At 35.8% G+C, this 26331-nt stretch overlaps 1 protein-coding gene across 11 annotated transcripts in view; it reads right to left on the bottom strand.

Annotated features, from left to right (window-relative positions):
• The window catches only part of TBC1D5 (TBC1 domain family member 5), a 570404-nt gene that overhangs the window by 364225 nt on the left and 179848 nt on the right, over positions 1-26331 (bottom strand). For 4 of the 11 annotated variants that reach the window (XM_070238099.1, XM_070238103.1, XM_070238101.1 and 1 more), the window contains one exon: positions 13089-13177. The exons of 6 other annotated variants lie outside the window; for them this stretch is intronic. The gene's annotated coding sequence lies outside the window, so the exon portion shown is untranslated. Of the gene's footprint in view, positions 1-9460; positions 9573-13088; positions 13178-26331 lie in introns of all 11 variants that reach the window. One more of the 11 variants, XM_070238100.1, reaches the window with a different exon arrangement.

Raw genomic sequence — 26331 nt, 5'->3', positions numbered from 1 at the left:
GCATTTAAGATGAGGGCCTCCACCATTCTGTCGAGTTACCCAGTTTCCTGGGTTTCTCCCATGTCTGCATGTTATAAAGATTTGTTTGATTTTCTCCCGTTATTCTGTCTCATGTGAATTTAATTCACAGCTCAGCCAGAAGGACCCAGAGGGTCAGAGGATATGTCTTCTTCCCCTACACTATGCCTGGATGCAGGCATAATTTATATAAGTCTGAGCATAATTATAATTTATGAATAAGTCACACTGGACCTTTGCAGTCACTATCAAATAACCAAAACTGTAAATTAAATCCCCAAGTGTTATGGATTCCCATTACACCAATCACTACAATACCAAGTGACATGACTGAGGGAAGGTCACCAGCTAAGAAGCATGACCCGATCCTCTCTAGCCAGAGTAGCTTACATAAAACCATCCACACTCTCCTCCCTCCAGTTTTATTCACCCCTCTTTTTGTTCTGATGAGGCCTTTCCTATTCACTTTTCTAAATACTATACATAATATGAATGCTCAGCTTTTCCTTTGTGGACCAACACCAAAAGTAATTTCTCCCTGCTCTTCTACAGCAGTATTTCCCTCACCGTGATATACCACAGGAGTCTGCACAATAGTAAGCAATAAATTCTAGCAGTTAGACATGAAGACCTAAGTTTGCTCTTTCTGTCAATAGCATTAGTATAGATTCTTCTCATAGAGAAATCTCCCTTATGTAATGGGAGACCTCAGTAAAAAGTTAAAATTTTTTATTCAAGTTTTTGCTTTCCCTCTGGAGCATGATCACTCCTAACACCCTAGTCCTAACCTTCATCTCTCACCTAAACTCTTGCAATACCCTCCTAATTGGTCTCCCAGCTTCCATTCTTCCTTACTGTTGTAAACACTGGTGATTGCCTTTCCAACAAAATCCAAATTTTGTTCAGGCCATGTGCTCCCAAAGAGGTACCCAAGGTGTGAGTCATAATTGGTCTAAGCCAATCATGATGGTCCCATTTCTTGTGCCAGATTGGTCAAGAAGAGCCATCTGATGTGAATGGAAGTCACCCACGAGCTTCTAGAGGTTTTTTTCTCTTACAATTACAAAGATGTATACTCTTAATTGCAGTGGATTAACCAACCCCAGATTCACCCTACCTCAGTCTTCTTGCTATATGTAATAATAGAATCCTTACTTACTGTATAACCCAATTGAGATTTTCTGTTACTGCCAGCTGAAATCAGCCTAACATATCCACCACCTACAATCTATTACCACACAATATCCAATGCAACTTTTTTCCACTGTAAATCATTTCCCAACATACTTAGCAGCAAATCCAAACTCTTTTAAGAGGCCCTAAATCCAGGCCCATGCCTAACCCTCTGATCTCCCTCTCCCCCTCACTCAGGATGCTCTGGCCACACTTCTTTCTATTTCTTAAATGAAAATACAGCAGACCTAAATCTTTGCACATTCCCATTTCCTTTGCTGGGGAACACTCTGCCCCTTAATATCATTCACATATTTGGTTAAATTCAGCTGAGCACAGAAAGCTTTTCCTGGAGCATTATCTAATCCATTAGCAAATCTTGTTGGTTCTACCTTTAAAATAAAACCAAGAATCAGACCATTCTGTACCACAGTCACCCTGATCAAGGGCACTGCCAACTCTGGCATGGACTACTGAATTGTCTCCAATAGGTCTCCCCATTTCCAACCTGGCCATCTACTCACAGCAGACTGAGTGATCCATTTAAAATGTAACTCAGCTCATGTCCCACCTCTGCTCAAAACACTCCAACAGCTGCTCATCCTACTCAGAATAAAATAAAAAATCTCCAAAGAATTCTACTGAATCTTGTCCCCAGCTACTACTTGATCTTTTATCCTACGACTCTCCCGCTTGCCACTCAAGCCCTCTAGCCCTAATGGCCTCTTTACAATTCCTCAAATCTGCTAAGCAAGTTCTTGCCACAGAAACTTTTGTACTTTCCTCAGTTCTAAAACACTTCTCTCAGATATCCACATGGCTCTCTCATCCATTGCCTCCAAGCTCAGGCTCAAATGTCGCCTTATTTGTGAGGTCACTCATGACCACACGACCACACTGAGCATACACTCTCCTTGACTCTTCATCTCATTACCCAGCTTCACTTTTCCTACAACGTTTATCACGACCTAACATATTACAAACTTCTGTGTATTTTGTTTACTATGCGTCACCCCATATTGTAACTTCTATGAATGCAAAGGCTTTGCCTATTTTATTCACTACTCTATCTCCTGTATCTGGAAGGTACTCATTTTTTCATTATGGCAATCTTGATAACAGTTTGAAAGAGTCCAATAAAGTAGAATGAGAAGAAACCTAATTAAATCCAAGTTAGTTATTAATTTGAATCAGTTTTTCAAGAATTCCTAGGTGCATGTTAGGGATGTATATTAGCACAAAATAAATGTTAAAGAGATTAAAATTAAAGATATTGGAGAAGACAGATCCCATAAAACAGACTAGAAATTAGGTAATTAAGATCTTCTAATAATAATTACTTTAAAGAAGCAAGGAGGGGTCCCTCTAGGTGAGAGTCAGCACCAGACCCAGGGCCTTCTCTTGGGAGAGCCTATGGCAGCTGAACAAACACTTTCTCTGTCGGTGCTACTGCTCAGCAGATGCTCAGAAACACAAGATGGGAGAAGAGAGCCCAACTTCCCTGTGGACCAATAGGCTCTCAGATCATCCCCTCACCTTCCGCCATCTGCACTCACTGTACCGTAAACAGAGTGGGAAACTGTTATCTTCAACCTTATCCTTTGGCTAGAAATCCTCGTTTTTCCCACAGAAACCAGGGAAGACCAAAGACAGCAAGAAATCTTCTGTGTATTTTACTCAACCTGTGATTGGTGCTCTGTGAGTCAAGACCGTCCACTTAAAGGAAAATGTAACACACTTCCTGTTCATGGCTAGAACAAGAAAGTAAGCTCTTAAACACACTAGTGCAGGGGGTGACAACTGTCATAAGCCCTTGCATTTCAATTGCAAATGTTTAGACTCAGAAATCCCTGAGAAACTAGTAACATTATTAATCGTTATATAATATGCCAGCTTTACATAGTTAACCATCCATAAATAAATAATAAAAGGATCATGCATAGGCCAACAATGAGAATATGTCAGAAATCAATAATTGTGATTAATCAAATTAAATAAGTTCATGAAAAAAGTCAACCATTGGAATTTCCAAGTATCCTTATCTATATTACAAAAAAAATAATATTTCAATGATAAAAGTAGAGTTTGAAATTATCTTAGAGTAACATCTGGCTTATATTTGACATCAAGTAGATGATATCTTGTGGCTAATCTTTTAAGTCAATTTTATTAAAAATACGCATACACAAACACAAAGAAAGTACACTATACAACTAACTCCACGTCTACTCTTGTTTTAAAGATGTTTTCACTTTTATTTCAATTATTTATTATTCTCTTCAGAAGAAATTAAATTCTAGATAAAAGATGGCATTTTGTAATGATAGACAAGTTTTATCTAGTTGTTAATTTCATGTAATACCTATCTCATGACTGTCACGAGGATTAAATAAGATCATGTATGGAAACACATACCAAAAACTGCAGTGGAACCAAGGTTTTTTGTCATAGTTTACTGAAAATAGTCAAGATCAAAAATTCTTCATAAGACAGCAGATGTATGACTAACTACATCTTTTTAAGGTTATACTGATATCTCAACTAAATGAGAGGTGGTGCAGATTGTAACTAGTAAGAACTGGCTAGAAGAGGGGAGGAAGGATATTCTTGGCAGAAGAAATATCATGTGCAAGGGCTCAGGGGAAAGACAGTGCATGCACATTCCATTCAAAGTTGTCATCAGACTCAGCTTGGTTGATAATCAGGCTTAGGAAGTAGATAGAGATTATACACGGCACAGCTTTATAGACCACACTTAGAATTCTGAAGCTATTTCCTAAGGGCAGTGGAAGCCACTGAGTAATTTTAAGTAAAGAGGAGGGAACATCTCCTGCTACTCTCTACATTTATTCTTTCTTCAGCTATAGCAAACTGCATACCTCAGAATTTCCATACAAGTGGCTCCTTTGCCTGGCTCTACTTTCCTCACTTTCTTTGTCTAACCAACTGCTACCTGTCCTTAAGATCCAGCTCAAAAGTCACTTTCCCCCAACCTTCCTTCCTCCAATTTATAACTCCATGCTAATGTTAACCACTCTTTAGTATACTGGTTGGTTTTCCATTAACCTCTACTCTTTCGAAGGACAGAGGATGTGTTCTATTCATCTATACTCCAAGGTACTAGTATACATGAACTTGCAGAAATCATTTATTCAATGAATGAATAAAACCCAAAAGACACAAATGAGCATAATTTCCAGATATGAGGATTAACTGAGTCACACTTGTTCCTACACACAAGGATACAAACTGAAATGACTTCAAAGAGCCTTGGAGTATGCCAGAGGAACATGTATCACTGCTTGAGCTCCAAGAGCTGAGGTATCCCCCATACTGCTACATATGACCTAAAACACTTATTAAACAAATACATATTGAACACCTACAAGGAGCCAAGTACTACAGCACTGATCCTCATATCAAATGCAAATTCAATAAGCAGTCAGCTTAATTCTGTACACTACTTGGTGAAAATTACCACCATGATACTGCATGTTACAATAGCATTGAAATGTAGTAACCACAACTTTGGACACTCTCACAGCAGATAACAAACTAGATTACTCAGAATGTTTTCTTTTCCACAAAATCAAAAACCTTTTTGAAATGTCAGCCTTGAACATCATAAAATTATACAGAATGATGAGGAACCAGGCTTATAGTGCATATAAATACGAGAGCATATTAGGCTGCATTTAATTACCAGTTCAAACAACAACCTGATCTAACCTTTGACAAGTAAAATAAATGTTCTGAATAATTTAACTAAGCAAACATTTGCTGTTAATGCTAGCTAATTATAGTAAGAGCTGGAAAGAGAAGGGGAAGAGAAATGACGAAGAGAAGGGAAGAGAAAAGGAGATGAAATTTTTTTAATTAAAGTTGAGATATGCAACTATTCATTGAAACCCGATTTTTTCCCAAAGAATTTAATTCACATAAAAGGGCAAACCCAGTAGAGCAAAGTTGCTTTATAAATAATCAGATAAAAAAAACATTATAACTGACTAGAGAGCTTATTCTTTCACTCAGTAAAAACCACCGAACTACCACAGAGACAGGAAAACTAGGTATACACAATTAGAGTACAATTGCCCCCCTTCACTCAAGGGCTCAACGTTTAGTGAGCAAAGAGCCCAGGAAATGGGTTGCTATACTTAACACTAATTAATTAACTGAAGTAATTAATTAATGGGAAATAAAATAAAAATACAAATGCCTAGTTAAATTTGAATTTCAGAAAAACAAAAAAGGTAACATTTGGAACATACTTACACTAAAAAGTATTCATTGTTTATCTGAAATTCAAATTTAATTGTGCATCCTCTATTTTAGCTGACAACTCTACCAGTAGATAAATGAAGATGAGTATTCATAGGAAATATGTTGTGTGTTCACGACAGGAGCTCCAGGATTAAATGAGATCAAAACTGTCAAAGGGTGAGATCCCAAAAAACTCACCAAAAGGAAGGAAAGAATTATTTTTCCAAAGCTACTATTTGATTGCAAATGGGAAAGACAAAAATGCATTACTTAAACACACTGACCCAGCCCTACATAACTTGTTTTTCAATTGCCCTAAGAAAAGAAAGCAGTTGGAAACAAATATTGTAATGAACAAATGAACAAACTTCTTAACAGAAATCATCAGCTACCAAAAGGCAGAAAACTGAAACACACTAACAAAAATCCAATATCCACTGAGGACCCTGCTCAGTGGAGAGGGAGTATACAACTATTCTTACATTGAAATGATAATCTTTACTCCTGAGGAACATAAGTGTATTTAGGGGAAAAAAAACAAAGAAAATTGAACTTTGTTCATTTGTTGAGACCACTCTTATTCAAGTATTTAACATTTTCATTCTCAAACTGTAAATAAAATGTTAATAAATATGGTATGATAATCTAAGGTATGATAAACTCAGATTTTGACCTTAAATTCTAAAAAAATTATTCAATAATGTGTAATTTGAAGACACGTTATACTCCATATGAAAACTGCCAACTTAATTGATTACTGACTTCAAAAATGACTAGGTTGGGGCCAGCCCAGTGGTGTAGTGGTGAAGTTTGCATGCTCTACTTCGGCAGCCCAGGGATTCACCAGTGTGAACTTCGGGCATGGACCTACACACTGCTTATCAAGCCATGCTGTAGCAGGCATCCTACATATAAAATACAGGAAAATGGGCACAGATGTTAGCTCAGGGTCAATCTTCTTCAGCAAAAAGAGGAGGATTGGCAATGGATGTTAGCTCAGCGACAATCTTCCTCACCAAAAAAAAAAAAAAAGACTAGCTTACTTGCTCATAGAATAGAAGGTTCTATATACTTGGGCATAAGACCCAAGGAGCCTCAGTATGAACATAACAATATTTCAATTATATTAGATCATCATTATTAATAGAGACAAGAAAAACTCCAATTCCCCAACTTGAGGACATATAAACATATATAGATTGTATGTAATTGATAACAGAAAATGACAGTCATTTAAAATAATAAAACTTACTGTAAAATAATGAATTTGAGTTTCACTGGAAAGTGATATGACTTCAGGTATTCTCTTAGAATCTTTGATATTCATGTTGATTGTAATGGTTCCATCCTTACCCAAGAGACTTGTGTAAATATAATTTCTATCTAACACCAAAACCCACGCACACGGCCATGTGAGAAAACTGCTATATACGTACAGCTTAAAAAGGTAAACATTATAGCCTCTCAAAATGAGAATAAAACTGTTTAGATTTCACTTTTATAAGAGGGAAAGTTTAAAGCACTGACAAAATGAAAGATGAATTAAGAAGAAATAGCTAACTAAAAGAAGACATTACATAGTGCTCACATAATATCTTGATATCACAAAACATGAGTTCTATGACTATTACTGAACAATTTTTGAAGACATCAACGCATACTAAAAAACAGAATAATTCCATGAACTACATGTAAACAAATGAAGTTTGAAAAGGTTTAAGAAAGGGTAAAATTAAAAAAACTGATTAAATACACAAATAGTAATGTGAGTACACAGGGACTACGGAAAGCTACACAAATCCTATCCCAATGGCCAGATAATTTACCTCTTCTTCCTATGTATACACTTTTATTTGTAATTTTTAAAGTCCTATCATTTTTTGGAACACTTCAAAGTACAAAAAGCATTGTACTAACTTTTCAGTGCAAAGAAAGCTCATAATAAAATAGAGTTTAAAAATTACACTATCTCCAAAATTCCACTGAATACCACAATAAAATGTTTAAAAGATAAATACATTAAATCAGACACCTATAATTCTTGCCATACTGATTTAAATGAAATCACTACATAATTTGTAAAACTGTGCTAACCTATGCTTAAATCTCAGTAAACAATATAAAAGTAGATGACAAACTTTATGCCATGCTTTGCCATTTGTAAAACAGTGACAGTCACTCAGAATTACCATGTGCTATTCCTATACTGAGTAAGATAAATAGATATCTGAAGGCTTTCACAACTGTTTAAGGCCTGGAAATTTTGTCTTAATTTCTAAAGGAAATAAACAGGATCAAGCACTTTAAGTGATATTATTATAAAGTAAGATTTTCTATAAAAATAGATGCTTTTGAAACCAGATAATTCCATCCCCCCGAAGTCCAAATATACTCACTTTCATTTAAGTACATTTTTACGAAGTCTTCCTTAGCAAAGAAATGTTTTTATACTATAACTTTAAAAACTATAAATATATAATATTTTACATTTCTAGGATTTTAAATATTATAAAATCAAGGAAAAGATTAAGATAGCCAGTTATTTTTAATAAAATAGTGTAGGGGAGGAAGATATTTCCTCTACCCACTCTAGGTCCTTCTGGCTAGGCTACAAATTAAATTCACATGAGGCAGAATAACAGGAGAAAATTAAGCAAAGCTTTACAACATGTATGCATGGGAGAGACCCAGGAAAACTGAGCAACTCGCCAAAATGATGGAGGTTCTCATCTTAAATACCAACTTCAGCTACAAAGGAGGATGTTGGGGGTAGAGGGAGTCAGTTATGGGAGGTTACCAGAAAAGTACAGTGAACAAGAGTAAGGCTATTATGAAGATTTAAGTCCTTGCCTTCAGCATTGATAAGTTTTTTTAGAGATAAGGTCATCCCCCCTTCTTCCTGGTACAGAGAGGGAGCCACCTTTACAGATGGAGATTTCCCTCACAAATGTAAATGTCTCTTACAAAGGGTAAAGTCCTTTTCAGAGTTTCTCTCAAGTCTGCAGTTTTTAAAAGTAACCAGCCCAAAATAACTCTCATGCCAAAGAGACATATCTTGGGGTGGCCAATTCCAAGCCCCCACAGTAGGAAGACTTTATCTAAGTAGTGTGAAGCGCTAAGTTTTTACTAAATATTTGAGAAAAGTCACTAGTTATTTAAGTGTGATAACTGAATATACGCAATCAAAGCAGTAAACCTACATAATTCAATTACAAAAATACATTGGTATGATCTCTTCTCTTCCTCATATTTGAGAAATTAATAGTTTTCCTTCTAATACGACACGGTTTATTTATATATAGCATGCACATTCTCTTGGAATATCTAGCAATTTACTGACAGAAGAGTCCGCACCAAAAAAATGTATGAAAGTGAATCTATATTCTTTAGTTACTACTAGAATTTAATATTGGAGATAGTGACTGAAATTCTTGGTATACTTCTCTAAACCATCTCATTTCAAAAATAATTTTATTAAGTACCCTGTAGAAGTCTGTGGAAAACAGCAATTGTGAGCCCATATGGCAAGGAACATACATATATCTATAGTAAAATCTGCATCCAAATGTAAAAATGGATCATGAAACAAACAAAACTAAACTGTAAGACATCATACTTTGACATTTAAGGTAATTTTATTTTGATAACAAACCTAGTTAATTTTAATCTAGAAGTAAAATTGCTGGATGAAATCATTTGCCCATCTTTAACTCTAATAAAATATTGCCAAACTCCTATCCAAAGTGGTTGTACCAATCTACGTGCTGGTATGAGAGAGCCCCTATTTCTCCACATCCTTGTATATATCCTCTTTGTATCATGAGCCATTTGATTTTTTTGACTGATAGTCTTTTCATCTGTTGTATTAGTCAAGCTTCTCCACAGAAACAGAACCAATAGGAGATTACATATATAGATAGAGAGAGAGAAAGAAAGATTTATTTACATATACATAATAATAAATAAATATATAAAGAGATATTTATTATAAGGAATTGGCTCTCACAATTATGGAAGCTGGCAAGTTCAATCTCCAAGGTGGGCAGGCAGGCTGGAGATCCAGGATGAGCCAATGTTCTAATTTGAAGGCTGTCAGACAGGAGGAGTCAATGTTCTGGCTTAAAGGCCATCAGACAGGAAGACATGATGTTGAAGATGAAGTCCAAGTGAGTCTGCTGCAGATTCCGCTTCTTAAGGGAAAGGTCAGCCCTTTGTTCTATTCAGGCCTTCAACTGATTAGATGAGACCTTTCCACATTATGGGGGCCAACCTACTTTCTACCCATTTAAATAAAAATTTCACCCAAAACACCCTCACAGAAACACCCACAATAATGTATGACCAAACCCCTGGGCACTCTGTGGCCTAGTCAAGTTGACATAAAAATTAACCATTCACATCTGTTTACTGGCCATTTGGGTCTCCTTTCCTGAGAACTGCCTGTTTATTTCTTTTGCCCAATTTCCAACTGGGCTGTCTTTTTTGCTTAATGATTTACAAGATTTTTTAAAAAATAAGTCATAGATACATACTTTTAATACAGTATTGAAAAATCAAAAGTACAATGTACATTAAATTACCATTCATGTACACTTTAAATGGTCCCCATATGGTGAATTATACTACAGGATGTATTAGGAAAAAGATGACTTAAAAAAACCCAAATTTTCCTTTTGTAACTATGGTACAATGAACAATAGATTATGTTCTTCAACAAGAAAGAAATAGAAATGATTATGATAATTTGTTCAACGTCTTCTCTGCTAAGAAATTTTTGTAGTATTGATGATTACTAATATTTTATTGAATGCTTACTAAATGCCAGACACTGTGCTTTGTGTTTTTATTCTATTCAACCTCCTCAGCAATCTTATCAGAAAGGCATCATTATTATCCCTTTTTTAAATAGGTGAATACTGAGGCTAGAAGGTTAAGGATCTTAGCCCAAGGTCACACACTAAGTGGCTGGGACATGAATTCAGACTTCTTTAGAAATTCTTTGTAAGACATGGCTATTGGCTTCCACTATGTACAGTGGTACTGGGAAAGGAATAGCAGGGAATAAAGAATGAAGAGAGGCAATATCTTTGCTGTCTTGACAGAACCTGTTAGGAGGTAAAATATGGAAGATGTACAGACCACATAATGAAGGACAGAATGTCACAACAAAGGAGATGTATTAAAAGAGCTCTAACTCTAAGAGGTCAAGGGATAACTATGGGGGACTAAAAAGACTTCATGGAGAAAGGGAACTTCCAGGACAGGCTTTGAAGGAAGAGTACCATTTTGACAAACACAGCTGGGCAAAGAGAACTGCTCAGAGGTCAACTCAAGAATGTTCCAAAGGCAACAAAATGAACAACGAAAGAGTAAATGCCTATGTTTGCAAAAGGGAAACCTGCAATGAGAAAAAGGAAGCTGCAAAACAGACATATAATATTACATCATATGAAATACAAATTACTACTAATAAAGCTTTACATTTAAACAGAACTTGGCAGTTTACAAAAACTTTCACATATGCCATACATTTTCAATGGGAGTGATATTGTCCTCAAGGAGGGGGACATTGGTTATTGAGGGAGGGCTGGGGAATCAGAGATTCCCCCCTTAGGCTCCCTCCAACGGGCCACAGTATATAAACAGATACAGAGTATATCCATGGTATTACAAAATTTGAAGGGGAAGGTGAGACATTCGGGAGAAATATTTTTAAGGTTTTTTACGGGAGCGATACTGTAAAAAGGTTGAAAAACAGTGACAAGTACTACCTTATTTGATTATCCCAATCATTTAGTTCGTAAGAAGGGTATCAGTCCCCTTTTTAAAAAGCATATGAAACAAATAAAACAGAAGGAATGAAAGAATGAAGGAGAGAAACAGGTAGTTCACAGAAAAAGGAAACATTACTGTGTGTGTGTGTGTGAGTGTGTGTGGATATATTACATAAAGTAATGTGTAACCTCACTTAAATGTCAACTAAAACAATTAGATGTAACTTCTCACTCATCAAATTTGCAAAATAAGAAAAGGTGGATAATACTTAGTGTCGATAACAATGTGGAGAAATACGCATTTTGATTTTGATTAACTTGATTATAGAAGCGCAATTCTTTGAAAAGCAATCTGGCAACAACTAACTAACTTACAAATGTGTGTACCCTTTGGTTCAGCAATTCTACTGTTAGGAGTGTGTCCTACTGATATGCCCTCTAGCCAAATCTATGCAGAAGAGGCTGACTGTAACAGTCAAAAACTATAAACAACTTAAATATCCATCAGTAAGGAACTAGTTTTATAAATTATAGTAATCCAGAAATGGAATAGTCATTAAAAATGTAAATGCACTGATGGAGAAAATATACAAAGAATACTGAAATTAGCAAGTAACAGAATATATATAGTATGATCCCATTATTCTATAAAAATACATAAATAAAAGCTTGGCATGCATAAGGAAAGAGAGATTCTTCAGTTTATACCCCTGTGTATGCTTTAAAAAAATTAAAACATGAGGACATATCCTTTAACAAATATTTAATTATAAAAATATGAAAATAACTTGCTCAGGTTCATACAAGTAGGAGTCAGAGCTTTAATAAAACTCTATTCTTTTGGCTCATAATCCATTGTTTAATATTATACTACTTTAAAAAGCTTACTACTGTTCAGAAAAATCCATTTTGGTAATTAAATATGGTAATGTCTGTGATTCCACAATGCCTACTGAAGTATAAATACACCTACAGGTTCTCAATACCTTTCACGATCCTCCCACATCTATCCTTCCCATCTTCTCTTTCATATCTTTTCATTCTCTAAAGACATCCAGTGTTTTTCTACCTCTCTATTTATTTGGGCAATTAGCCTTGGTCACAGAAATCTATCTCAACCCATTCCTCTCACTGAAACAATTCTTAAAAAAAGAAAAATCTCCTATACTCATGGCCTGGCAAATAATAGGTAGTAAGCATTGTTGAATGAATGAATAAATATCCATCAGAACACACCCATTAACCACTTCTCAAAGTTCACCTCAAATGCTCCATTCTCTCTGAAATGTTTCCTAACTTCTTCTCATTGAAAACTGTTAAATTGAATAAATTCAGAGACTGGATCATGTAAAAGCCAATCCCACATTTCTACATCTAATGAGGAAAAAGTAAGCAAAATGGAGGGTTTCTTTCTTCCATGAGAATAAGAGGGGAAGAACAGCCCAGAGAAGAAAAGCCGCCCCAGACTGCACCAGCACCATACTTTTTCCATCATCACGCTTTACTATTCCTACTAAAGGAAACTTCCAGAAGCTACTTCTGTTAACACCAGTGATAAGAGTCACATTTTCTAGGCTCAAATTGAGGAAATGCCCTTACTAATTATCTGACCTTAGGCCAACTGGTTAAACTCTGTTCCTCAGTTTCCTCAATGTAAAATGGGAAATATCCATTTCATAGGTTTTGTGAAGATTAAACAAATATCCCTGAAATACTTAGAACAATACCTGACACAGAGTAAGCACTCAATAAACGGCAGCTATTCATGTTATTACGTCCCCGTCACGCTGTCACTGCTCTGATGGATATACCTACACAGTTAGGTTATCAGAACAAGAGCAAAGACAGGATGGTACTTACAGTTCAAAAACAGAGATCCTTTGAGTGTCCCATTCGATTTGTTGACTACCTTACACAATTAGATTTTGTGTAGTATTTTCTCAATATGTCTATTGAGGAAGGAAAGAAGGTGGTAAGCAGAAACCGGAGAAAGCAGGGGCTGCACAAGTGTAGTCTACATTCAACTTAATAAATACTTGTTGAATCCTCCCATGTTCCAGAACCTAGTCTACAAGATAATAATTTAGTGGTAAACAAGACAGTCCAAGTCCTGTCCTCAGAGAATTTACATTCTAGGGGAAGACAAACAATAAACCAAGAAGAAATATTTCACATGTCAAATAGTGACATACGTTATGAAGAAAACGTAAAGAGGGTAAGGGGACAGAGAATGATGGGGCACGACTGAGAGCTTACCTGGGAGCAGGGAGCTTATCTGAGAAAGTGTAGTCTTGGAAGGCCCCTCTGAGGTTGGAATTAAGTGAGGGAATGAGCCACATGATAACTTGGGGGCAGAGCATGCTGGGAACAGCAAATGCAGAGAATTTACAGCAGGATTAGGAGGAGGAAGATAAGGTAAAAAGGAGTTCACAGAAACCTAAACAGACTCAAGTTAAAAAAATAAGTACGGTAAAAGAAAGAAAACCAAGTCGCAAAAAACGGCATCTAGTCAGATGACAGTCCTCAAGATGCTTCCAGTATTTTTGGAGAAATTAAACATCAACAGTCAATCAATCAATAAATAAAATTAAAGAACCAGAAAAACAATAAAATGTAATACTAAATGTAATTTGATTTTATTTTGTACAGTAAAATTTTAAAATCTGTGATATTTTTACATACGTACAGTTCTATTTAGATCCCTTACACAGAATGACTAACACTTTTTATTCCACTGCTCCTACACCTGCCTTTTCTAGCCATTTGGGCAGATCTATAGAGAAGGGCAAAGAAAGCGGACTTGTTTATGCTCTGCTCTCTTAATATGTACATCAGTAAGCAACCAAAGCCAGAAAAAGACGCAAGGAGGTACTGCAATATTTTGTGCAAACGCCAGGTAATTACTCGAGCCGTTACAAAAATGAAACAATTGGAAATACAAATATTTGATAACACATTAAATTTCAAGCAAGAAAGAGCTAGTTCAAGATATTAAAAACAAAAAGAGTTGGGGCCGGCCCCATGGTGGAGTGGTTAAGTTCGTGTGCTCCACTTCATCGGCCTGGGGGTTCACAGGTTCGGATCCTGGGCATGGACTTACACACCACTCATCAAGCCCTTCTGCAGTGGTGTCCCACATACAAAATAGAGAAAGACTGGCATAGATGATAGCTCAGGGACAATCTTCCTCAAGCAAAAAGAGGAAGATTGGTGACAGATGTTAGCTTAGGGCCAATCTTCCTCACCAAAACAAAACAAAACAATACAAGACACCCCTACAAGTTGCCAACATCATCAGTACATCTTTTAGCCTCCAACTCTTAGACGTCCTGGACATTTCTATCCACGCCTCTCTATCATTCTTGGACCTCGCTAATTTAAGCTACCATCATCTGGATCGCTGTTGAAACCTCCTGACAAGATCTCCTAGCATTTCTCTCCTCCTCCCCTCAATCAAGATCACTGCAGTGAGTGATCTCTAAAACAATAAATCTGATCATAGCACTCTCCATATTTCAATAATTTACTGCTCAAGGGTTGAAATTTCTGGCAAATCTTCAAGGCCCTGTGTGGCCCTTGACCACTTGTCTGGCTTCTTTTCTCACCACTGTCCCTGGACTCCTTGTGCTCCAGCTACATTGACTATATCTTATAAACTCCCCAACTGAGCAGTTCATTCCAGCCTTAGAGCCTTTACAAAGGCTTTTCCCTCAGCATGCAACATCTCTGTCCTCTTTTGCCTAAGGAACAAACGTAAGTTCACTTCTTTAGTAAGGTCTTCCTTGACACTCCTCCTCACCTCTAAATTAGGTTAGATTTCTCTGTTGCATACATCCTTAAGTCCCCTATCTTTCCATTATTGTACCTATGGCAATTGTAGGGGGAAAGGGGGAGGGAGAGAGACTGAGTGAGTGAGAAAAAGAGAAAGGGAGAGTGTATGTGTGTATGTATGTTTACATACACATACACATGTGTAATGTAGGGAAGCAGAATTTGCCACCCCAAAATGTGTCTCTTTGGCTTGATTTTTCTTTTTCCTTTTTTTTTTTTTTTTTTTGGTGAGGAAGATTGGTCCTGAGCTAACATCTGTTGCCAGTCTTCCTCTATTTTGTATGTGGGACACCACCACAGCATGGCTTGATGAGCGGTGTGTAGGTCCACACCTGGGATCCAAACCCACGAACCCTGGGCTGCCGAAGCAGACCATGCAAACCCATCCACTATGCCACAGGGCCAGCCCCCAGCTTGATTATTTTTAAGAACAAAAGACTCAGGGAGAAACTCTGACCTTCCCCCTAAGTGCCTAAAAGAATTTAAGCTAGAAAGTCTGTTATAGGAAGGAGCTATCACCATAGATAACTATAGTATAATACGAACTAGGGTGGTAGACAGGGAGGAAGCTAGCAAGGCCCATTTGATCAAAGTCCTCTCCACATCTCATTGTCTCTGCAAAGCATGGCAAACATTTGCTACCAAATGCTTGATTTTCCACCTCCATGTGAATTGCCTTCCTCCCCTTTGAAGTACCAAACCACTACCCCTAACATCCTCCTTTGTCTTTAGCTGGAGATGCTATTTAAGGTGGTGGCTTCAGCCATTTTGGCAAGCTACTCAGTTTTCCTGGGTTTCTCCCATGTATACATGTTATAAAACTCGTTTGATTTTCTCCTGTTATCCTGTCTCATGTCAATTTAATTCTTAGACTAGCCAGAAGAACCTAGAAGGTAGAGGAATAGTTCTTCCTCCCCTACAGTATACATATTTTTAAAGGTTTACTGCCACCCCTGAATTCATGAGGGTAAGGAATATGCCTAGCATGGTGCATGGCATACAGAAGGGACTTTATTAATATTTGTAGGAAAAAAAGTGAGAGAGAATCGGCCTCAGGTCAGAATGCAACAGTGACATCTCCCAAATGAAGATGCTTCAGATGAAAGGCTAATTATGCAAAAGGAATAAACATGAGAATTAAGACTTCTTCTCATAGCTTCTTCATTCTCTAGTTCCCTAAGGCACTCTTGCGTATTTCAAAATTAGGCATAAAATATCATCCATCAGGGGCCGGCCTGGTGGCCAAGTGCTTAAGTTCGTGCACTCTGCTTTGGCGGCCCAGATTTTCACCAGTTTGAATCCCAGGCGTGGACATGGCACCACTCATCAAACCATCCTGAGGCAGCACCCCACATGCTACAACTAGAAGAACCCACAACTAAAAAATATACAACTATGTACTGGGGGGCTTTGGGAGAAAAAGGAAACAAAATAAAATCTTTAAAAAAAAAAAAAGTCATCCATCAGCCAATCTTTTACCTGGAATACTTACATTTTCTTAAAAGCTAAGTCAACAAAAATTTCCTCAAATATTTAAGTTCTGAATTTTCTTTTTTTTTTTTTTGGAAGATTAGCCCTGAGCTAACATCTGCCACCGATCCTCCTCTTTTTGCTGAGGAAGACTGGCCCTGAGCTAACATCCGTGCCCATCTTCCTCTACTTTATATGTGGGATGCCTACCACAGCGTGGTGTGCTAAGCAGTGCCATGTCTATACCCGGGATCCAAACCAGCAAACCCCAGCCCACCGAAGCAGAACATGCAAACTTAACTGCTGCACCACTGGGCCAGCCCCTCAAATTTTTATATTCATAAATAAATTCCTTTTCTACATTCCAATAATCCCTAAATTTGTTTTTCCCGACAATTTAAAGATAAAATATGTAAGAGTGAGTGCTAGTTTATTTGATCTAGTAACACCAATAAATAAAGCAAAAATCTGTTTTTGTCTATAATTAAAAGATAAAATATTTAAGACAGAGTTCTAGCTTATTTGACCTATTAATGCCAATATATAAAGAAAGCAAAAATATCTAAGCTTAGGACCAAATTAAAAAGTATCAATTTCATTAATTAAATTAAACACCTTTAGCTGTTTGTGAGCAAATGACAACGACAGAAGGTGAGGCCCTCCTAGCCCAGGGTCTGGCATACCAAGTCCTAATAAGAGAGAGTGGAAGGGGAGGGTGAGCGTGCGAATGGGCTGAGGAGAGAAAAGGTTGGTGTCAACTCATATAATCTCTGCTTTATGAGGCACAAAGGCAAAGCAAAATCCAAATCTCTTCTTCCATTGATTAAAAATATTGCTCTTCCTAAAACTATTTTAGTCAGAAACTGCTACTGGTAAGACTGGATCAGATAAATTTATTGGAAGAGTCAGTACAGAACAGATTTTCATGAACTGATGTAACAGGCCTTTAGTGGTTACCAGCCCTCTCAGCTATGGATGTGAACTACAAAAAACAAAGTTTAGCTCTAACAATTTTTCTGGATTTGGTTTCATGTACTGTTATGCTCACGTTATTATACTTTTGTTTCTGGAACAATTCATAAAACAGACAAATCTGTAAATCTAGGAACTCAGTGTCTGACTATATATCTGTTTCTCTCTCTATATATAAATATACACACACACCTTCATTTCATTTCATAGTGAAATGCCTTCATAAAATGGCACTTCTAATATATGAGGTGATTTTATCTTTTATCTATATAACCAAGGTCAACCCTGTATTTCCTAAATCTTGTGGTGAGGTTTTTCTACAGCAATAGCAAGGAGAAATAGATAGGAGAGTTGGTCTTATATACTTAAGAGACTTTCATCTGTAAAGAAATAGATCAAGAAGGCAAAAGATGGAAAGGAGGGCCCCCTATTCTAGAATTAGTACAAGCGCACAGAATTAAATAACTTACATTTAGAAATTTTCTCTTTAGGATACAAAAGCATTATTTCTAACATGAGGGGACGAAATTTAATCACAGATCCAAAAGTCTTAAACTACTTGAAAAATGTCCATATTCTCTTTATTAATGGAAAACCAGTCTGATACATAAGATACCTCTTAGAATGGCAAACATGTCTCCTATCTAGATCTTATTAAATGTATCTGGATATAGGTCACTGGATAAGGAAAATTTAAACTAGAACAGAAAATCTAATTCGGATTCAAATTAACATCTTCCTTTTAGCTACTTCTTCTGACAGTATTTGCAAAATCTCAGCAACAAACTATCACTTCATTATCTTCCCACAAGATACTGGTTTTCTCTAACACTTCACAAAGCTTCTGAGATAGCATATCCGACATAACACCTCTACTTCTCTCCAGCATTTAACAAGATAAAGGCAGAAAGGAAGAGAGTAGACAATGTTGGTGTTACACTTCTGAGAATCCAACCCTTCATGAACAGTCAAATTAACTATATATCTCAAACTATTTTAACTATTTTCCCATTTAGGCATCTGACATGTTCTGAGTTCATGTTTCCCTTTAAAGTAATTAATACACAATAGGGTCATTCATTCAGTGTTAACTGATGCAATCATTAATTAATGGTAGGAGGACTAGTCCCATTTAAATTAAAATATAAGTAAAACAAAGTACAGTAATTCAAGGAATGAGGGTGGTGGTTTTAATGACTTTTCTTTAATCAAATAAAACTGAGTAATCAAATGTGGTTTGTGAAGAAGGTTATTTCTATTTTTTTACCTAAATAGGATCCCTTGAAGAAGTAAAATGGTAAGCTTTCAATTCACCTAACTAGTCATATCGAACAATATAAAGTTTAAACTTTCTTCAGTGATATTATTAAAATGAAGATGTAATTGATTAGTTTTACCTGCATTGTAATAATACCCAGAACACATGCAGAGTGACCTAAACACAAAATCATGCAGGATTTTCAGAGCTGTGTCACAAATTAAATCTAGAGATAAGGAAGTTCACATATATATTTCTCTCCAACCAAATCCATTCACAATGCCATCTCCCAACAGGTTTATTCAGGTGCCTCTCAGTGTCTGTGTCTGTGTGCTTGGGAACAGGCATTCAGAGGGTGGGAGTCAGGCCCATACAATTGTGCTTTTAGGGCCTCTAGCATAGCTCCATTTGCACGTGATGCTTATTAAATCCTAGTTGAAAGACATTTGACAATACAATTGCTGAAAAATTCAATGTTCACCCCGCATGTGAAATCTTGTGCCTTGTACCTTATGATTTCAGCAGTGCCATGTGTGCTGTGATAGTTAAGGGCCTGTCAATGCTTCCATTATAAACTCTGGTTTTCAGAGGTTTGTATCTTGGCCTATAAAAATAGATTCCGGTCTGTAACTTGGCATAGAAAGTACTGGTATCAGCCCAAGAGAACATTTTTTGTTCCAAAGATTAAAATAAAAATCTGTTTAGTAGTTTTAAGTTAAGAGAGTGTTAAAAAAAAAAAAAAAGTGGAGTGGGGGTGGGGGGAGTATAGAATGTTTTTAAAAACACACAAAAAACCCAATGCTCTGTGTCTCACTACTGCTTCATTTTAGATTTTGAAATGATTAACACAATATAAACCAATGATACTGCGTAAATGAAAACCCTAAAAAGAGTTTTAATTAAAAACATTATGGCGGTTACCAAAAAAAAAAAAAAAAGAAATCATAAATTTTTAAACAACTACATATGTAGTATCTCAAATAATCCCCACATTTAAAGATTGTCCAAGTACTCACTGACAGTAAACCGAAACTATTTCAAAGACATGCTTTTCCAGATATGTAAAAATTACTTTTTAATGAATCACTAAATGTAGATTTACTTCAGATTAGCGGAGACAATCTTCAATCCTTTCTTCAATTTATGCATCAAGAAGTTTCCAAAACATATTATAACTTAAATATAAGAAACTCCAAAGTAGTCTTTATATACGGTTTGTTAGAAGACACTAGTTTAAGTTTTGGGGGTTTTGTTAGCTTAATGTAGATCTGTTTCCTGCAAAAAATATAATGCTATTATACAACACTGCTGCATCTCCCCCAAAACCACATTTTTGAAACAATAACTCATGTCTGTTAAAGGGGGTATAAAGTGGAGTAATCTCCATGGAGGGTGCTTTGGAAACAGCCTTCCAAATTACGAGTGTGTATACTGTGTGTGTGTGTGTTTGAACCTGTAATTACATTCTTAGGGAATTATACTATAAATATACCTGCACACATGTGAAATTATGTAGATATAACTTATATGCACATGTTAACACACACATCCCAGAACATTCCTCATAGGATGAAAATAACAAAATATTGAAACCAATCTAAATGTCCATCAATTGGAGATTTGTTAAATAAATTATTGTACATGCATACAGTGGTATTACTATTTAATATAGCTATTAAAAAGGAAGAAAGGAGGGAAAGACAAAAGAACAGTGTACTAATACAGAAAATTATAATAATAAGTTATATTAGTAAGTCATTAAAAGTTATAATAATAAATCAAAATAGCAAGGTCGTATGTTACTATCTGTAGAGTGGGGGAAAAAGAGAGACAGAGAGTTGCATTTTCTTTTACATGCATAAAACATTTTTAGAATGGGACACAATAAGCCAAGAACAGAGACTCACGGTTCCCATAAAAATAATGTAATAACTTTGGGTGGCATTTCTAACCAAAGTCTCAGTATCAGATAATATAACCAAAAGAATAGTAGACAAAAATATAACTAAGTTTCTATAATTACTGAAAACAATAAAATCAGGTATTAAACCTATATTCAGTTCAGTGGTTCTCAAATGTTGGCATACACCAGAATCACCTGGAGGTCTTCTTCAAACACAGATTCCTATACTCCTCTCTCAAAATTTCTGATCAATAGGTCTGGAAGAGAGCCTAAGAATGTGTTTTTCTTAACAGTCCCTAGGTAAGGGTGGTCCAGGGACCCCACTTTGAGAACATCTATGCTAGATAAATGACTACCTGTTCAAAATCATACGTAAAAACCCACCTGCTACAACATTATAAATGCAACCTAGCTATTACCAATACCATTAGATAATAATGCTTGTTTTCTTAAAACTTAAGAAGTCTGGGAAATGGTGGTGGATGATGACTTAGATTATTCTACACAAAGTAAAATAAATGGGGAGAGGAGACAAGGAATTTAGTTCTACTATACTTTTCAAATTTAGTCTCCCATCTCCTATTTCTGCCACTAGATGGAAACCAGTACAATGATTAGTTGTCAAATCACAGATATAAATTGAAAAACAGTAAAAATAAACAGAGGTGAAAATTATGTCACATGGTATTAATTACAAAAGTACATATAGCTATGTGTCCCTACACTGATATTGTGTATAACGACCATATTTATTTTTAAATTAATTGTATGTGTCATTAGCCTATAAACCATATCAACTTCAAACAGAGGTGTTATAAGTTGAATTAGGACTTAACCCCCAGTACCTCAGAATGTGACCTTATTTAGTGACAGAGCCTTACAGAGGAAATCAAGTTAAAATGACATCATTAAGATAGGCCCTAATGCAATATGAGTGGTGTTCTTATAAAAAGGGGAAATTTAGACACATAGAGGGAAGATGATGTGAAGACAGAGGGAGAAAACAGCCATCCACAAGCCAAGAAGAGAGACCTGGAACACATTTTTCCTCCACAGCCCACAAGAACCAACTCTGCCTACACCTTGATCTCAGACTTCTAGTCTACAAAACTGTGAGACAGTACATTTCTTTTTTTTTTTCTTTTTTGAGGAAGATTAGCCCTGAGCTAACATCCACCACCAATCCTCCTGTTTTTTGCCAAGGAAGACTGGCCCTGAGCTAACATCCGTGCCCATCTTCCCCTACTTTATATGTGGGACGCTCGCACAGCACGGCTTGACAAGTGGTGTGTAGGTCCACACCCAGGATCCAAACCAGCGAACCCTAGGCCGCCAAAGTGGAATGTGCAAACTTAACCACTGTGCAACCAGGCCAGCCCCATTTCTCGTTTTAGCCATTCAGTTTGTGATACTTTGTTATGGCAGTCCTAGCAAATCAATACAAGAGCTTTCTGTTTCATTTACTTTTTTTCATTTTAAACTGTGGAATGACTACTATAAAGCAACATATTGTGTCAAATGCTGAGACCACAAAAATAAATATTTTCCTTCAAGGAGTTTACAGTCTAACAGTTTATACTTAAGAAGGCACAAGTATTCATAAGTCATTAATAAGATTTCAGCATTTTTTCCAAAGTTCACTGATGCTTGAGTCAATGGGTCAAAAAGTAAGAGACACCAACGCTGAATTATACTTCCTTTCTACCACCACAGCCGCAATTACAGCACTCATTACTTGCTGCCTGTCCTTAGCACAAACTTTCTAACCGGTCTCTTTCTCTCTCTCCAACTCATCACATACATTGGTGACAGCATCCTTCATGTAATTTCCCTGATAAAAATGTTTCAATGAATATCTTAAAAGAACACTCTTTTTCCCAATTCAAGTTACAGTCAATCATATCTCCTGATAGATGTACATAACTTTGAACAAATTACTTAAAACCACTAATTTAGTTTGCATCTAGAAAACTGAAATGTCTTTAAAAGAATAAGCAATTATTTATAACAAACAGAAGAAGTAGCAATATCGTAGAGTATTATTTAATACCCCTGTGCATAAGATACTCCTTCAAATAATCTCTCACTAGTCCAGCACAGGACTAATGATCTCAAATTTTGAAGCAGTGAGGGTACAAAGTGACAGTTGTTTTTGATCTGTGCATGCCTTAGAAAAAGACCCATGGCTATCATGGAAATCCTATCTCTAGATTCCAAAAGTTATATGTAAACTTCTCATAGGGAACTTGTATCTCATACAACTTCATTTTTTGTTTGTTTGTTCGTTTTTGTTTTCGAGGAAAGTTAGCCCTGACCTAACATCTGCCACCAATCCTCTTTTTTTTTTTTTGCTGAGGAAGACTGGCCCTGAGCTAACATTTGTGGCCAGCTTCCTCTACTTTACATGTGGGATGCCTGCCACAGCAAGGCTTGACAAGCGGTGCATAGATCCACACCCAGGATCCGAACCAGCAAACCCTGGGACGCCAAAGCGGAACAAGAGAACTTAATTGCTGCACCACCAGGCCAGCCCTACAACTTCATTTTATATTGTGCATTAGGCTTACAAACATGGTCTCAATCACAAATAAAAATTTAACTTTGAATTTTTTGCCATTTTATTAACAAATGTCTCAACTACTGAAAAACATTTTTATACACATAGTTATCGACTTGTCTTATCTTTATAAAAACTAATAGCATTCAATTGCCAGGGAAAAATAATTGTTAGTTCTAAATTTTCTCAGGAATCTCTCTTCCTTTTTCCTTTCTCTCAACACAGTTCAGTTCCATGGTTTAGAAATCCAGCCAGGCTGCTGCTATCCCTCTGTTATGTTACAAGTAAATAAACTCACTCAGCAAATAAATTTCACATCTTCAAAAATTATTAAATACAAAGAATATTTCTTGGCCTCTTTATACATAATATTCTAGTGTCACTATTTCTTTTACGTCCCAGAGAGAACATCTCTTATTAATCCCAAAAGTAAATGATTCAGCAACCAGCCACACTGTCTTTGCCTTTTAACAGTTCCAATCAGTAGCAGATCTAGGTGTAATCAACAGCAGCAGGGGGCTTTAGGAAGCAAAACAAAACAAAAACAGTAGGAATCTTTACTAGAATACAGTAATTGATACAAGGGAACATTATAGGTTATTTTAATCCACGTTAATCTAAGATATTACAGTCTGACTTTATAATCAGAAGCGAAATACACAAGACAACTTGTGAATATCTGAAAACGGAACAAATTTCAAACGGTTAATAAGGTTAAAATGAAAGGGGACCGTTTTCAAAATGAATCTTCTCAGTCTCAGAAGGGTCATTACTTCTGTTTTGGTGATTTAGCACCCATTTACCTGATAAATTAAAGCCCTCCTTACCTCCTACTGCTACCACACCTAACCAATTTCGTATCATATACTTATAAAATTAAAGCGTCTCAGGGAGTAACTGGCAGCACTCTTATTCCTCTTAAGAAACATTTAAAATTTTACCAGCAACATCAGGACAGTCTTAAAATGTAATTTAGCAAAATGTTCTCATTTCTTTCATTTTCCTGTTTTTGATTCCCTAGCCTAGAGTATATGGGTGGTAGTTAAGTGCTATGACTGGTGCCACTTAATAGCATGCAGGTAGCACAGTGATTTATTTACATAAAAAATCAACAGCCACTGGTAGTATGATGTGATGACTACAAATTTTAACTCTACAAAAATTCACAAATGGAAATGTTACCATAGTAACAACCTGATCACATTGCACGTGAGGATAGCTGATTTCATGATATAATTCTATAGCTGTTTATTGCAATATGTGCAATGAGACATCTATGAAACCTCAATTCTTCTCTTTCCTCACAACAAAATGTGAGGAATGTGGCTGACAAGTTTATAATCTTCTCAAATTTTTCCTTTACTTCTTTTAAATTTTTCAAAACAAAAACCATTAGAAAAATAAGTTGGCTAAGATTTAAAACATCTAACTACAGAACTCTATATAGGACATATTCTAAAGTAGAGTGCTAGAATTTCACACAGAAAATAAGTGTGCTTGGTGGCAATCATTTCTCTTTCTGAAAATACTTCCAAAGTTATTCAGCAACTATCCTATAGTGCGTTTACCTCAAAAAACAGTGTTTTGTATTTTAAAAGGAAACGCGGGCACGCATGCACACACACACAACACTGTGCATCCTCTATCCAGCAGGTACATTAAGACAAATGTTAATAAAAATATGATCCATCATTATCAGTAAATCAACATTTGCCTTGAAAAGATGCTTTTCATTAGAATGTTTCTAGATTCTTTGTAGCTATTATTGAGGGAAGAAAACACATTAAACATAAACATGGTAGGGAAAGAGCAGAGAATGTTGATACTAATTTGTTCCTCCATGTAACATAAAAGTTACTTTATGACTAAAGCTGTAAATATGAAAATAATTTACACTGGAAAATAATAAACCTATTCATTTACCTGGGTTGATATAACAAAGGATTTATATGTATTAGATAAACCATAAAATATACATTTAAAAAATCATCTTCTCAGCTCATTGAAGTATAAATTCCTAGGTAAATCTAAAAGAACTTTCCAAATACTTTTCAATTATTCTACTGAAAATTATTTTAGACAGTAATAATTTTAATAACTTTGGTTATCAATTTTAAACCATTTCCAAGAATGTGTTAGTTTTTAATACTTTCATCACGTTGAAATTTCTTTCCTTATCTGATTTGTACTGTTTAACCCAAACAAAAGCAGGTCTCTCTATTCATTTTTCTGTTCAGTGATGCACACTACTAGTCATAAAACATTTAAAAGTAAATGTATCTAAACACTAGTCCTCATTAATTTTAATTGTTTTTCTTCCAATAAATAAATGAATAAAAATAGACATTAACAGTCAATTGATTAGAAAAATAAGCTTACAATATAATTTTATTACAAGTTACAAAAGAAAAATCACACTATAACTATTCAACAAATATGCAACAGGTTGCACTTTACTTTCCGATAAAGATAGTGTTTTAATAATGAATTGTTTTCTACTATCTTTTTGCAAACTGGATTGTCACATGAAACATAAAAATTAATCCATTTAATTTTATTTCCCAAACTCTACTGGTTTTTCCCAAGCATCCTGTAAAACAATCTAATGTGAAGGAGGATGACCTGAGAAGTAGTATGTAGGCTAATATTTTGTTTACCTAGGTGAATGACATGTTATTATCAAATCTCTTAAATCACTGAGTCTCTCCCCTTCTTTGTGATTTATAATTATTACTTAAGTATTTATTAGGAAACTTTTACTACTATGAGTATCTTTTAAATGGCTACGATTCAGAGTTAAAATAGGATCATTTAAAAATACTAATTTCCCCTTATCTTACTGATCTCCATCTGCAGTAAAAGTTTCCTTTAAGACTGTGATTCCACTGCCTATAATTTCAATTTATTAAATCACTCTGAAATAACACTAAACTGCTAAAAATGGCGACGTTCATCTGAATTGAAACACATCTATAAAAGTAAAATACAATTCAACAAGATTTAACACTAAAAATGCAAGTGTACATACACAAAATTTTTTAAAAATACCATAGAATGTCTTCTTCCAGTCTTACCCACAGTCAAGGCAAAAGCACTTTAGTCTGCAACGCTT

Source organism: Equus caballus, chromosome 16, assembly GCF_041296265.1.
Source record: "Equus caballus isolate H_3958 breed thoroughbred chromosome 16, TB-T2T, whole genome shotgun sequence".
NCBI classification, from domain to species: Eukaryota; Metazoa; Chordata; class Mammalia; order Perissodactyla; family Equidae; genus Equus; species Equus caballus.
This window is presented reverse-complemented; position numbering and strand designations above follow the sequence as displayed.